Genomic DNA, 1,382 nt, shown 5'->3' with positions numbered 1-1,382 from the left:
TACCTATAAATAAAAAGAAATAGATAAAAGTAATCTACTAAACTTATCGAACGAACTTCTCATTGATTTATTGTTTCATCGAGATCGAATCCAAATCACGATGTCATTTTCTTGTTCCGGAATGGGCTTCTTCAATTTTTTTAGGTTTATGCTCTACTCCGAGTAAAGATCGGCCCGATTTTGATTTGCACATATAGGGCAAATGCCCCAATACCACGTGTTTTTGCTATGGCTTTTTTTTTTATTTATTTCATGTCTTCTGCCAAATATTCAATGTATTCGTTATATTACTCGATTGCTTAAACAGTTTGAGATCGCTCCTGTTTATAATATGATAAAAATAGATATATTACCAATTGGGTTTTTTCTAAACGGAGCCTGGATACTTCATTTTATTGGTCCAATTGAGCCAACTATAAATTATTCTAAACCATAAATTATTCTAATTGATAATATTAATCTGGATACCCCCTCCAAAAAACAAAATAAATATAATTGCACTTCACGCTCCAAATTTTTGATGATTCAATCAATCTTTCTTGGGCGAAAGAGAGGATATCTCGATCGGGGGAGAGAATGGGGAAATCCCATGTGACCCAATATATCTGACAAGTCGCACTATACGTCAACCCAAGATGCATCTTCCTCCCCGGGACTTCGAAAAGGTACTTTTGGAACACCAATAGGCATTAAATGAAAGAAAAAAAGAATTAAGTACTATATCTTACTTTGATGTGGAAGCGTAAAAATGGGTTTATTGTCTTAATAAGATTAGCCTTTATCATAGTTTATCCAAAAATTGAATAAGTTCATAAAATAAAAAAAAAAAGAAGACAGAATGACTATGACTAAAGAAGAAAATTTTTAAGAATGGGTCTTTTGAATGATATGAACAAATATGTATGCTTTCACTCATAGAAAATGAAAGCGGGATCCCGCCCCCCTACCATTGCGTATTGGTACTTATCGGGTATAGAATAGATCTGCTTCTGTTTGTTCCTACAAACAGAACTCTTCCATTATTACTAATATAATAGAACAAATCTTAATCCTTTCCTCGAGATAATCTACTGAAAAGGGGAGGTCCATAGCATAGTTTTTTCCAATGCAATAAAGTTACATAGTGTCTATTTTTCGTTGATAAAGGGGTATTTCCATGGGTTTGCCTTGGTATCGTGTTCATACCGTCGTATTGAATGATCCGGGTCGTTTGCTTTCTGTCCATATAATGCATACAGCTCTAGTTGCTGGTTGGGCCGGTTCGATGGCTCTATATGAATTAGCGGTTTTTGATCCCTCTGACCCTGTTCTTGATCCAATGTGGAGACAGGGTATGTTTGTTATACCTTTCATGACTCGTTTAGGAATAACCAATTCATGGG

Source organism: Corylus avellana, unplaced genomic scaffold (assembly GCF_965113065.1).
Source record: "Corylus avellana unplaced genomic scaffold, dhCorAvel1.hap1.2 HAP1_SCAFFOLD_146, whole genome shotgun sequence".
Taxonomy (NCBI): domain Eukaryota; kingdom Viridiplantae; phylum Streptophyta; class Magnoliopsida; order Fagales; family Betulaceae; genus Corylus; species Corylus avellana.
The sequence above is the reverse complement of the archived record's forward strand: the minus strand, read 5'-3'. Positions refer to the sequence as shown.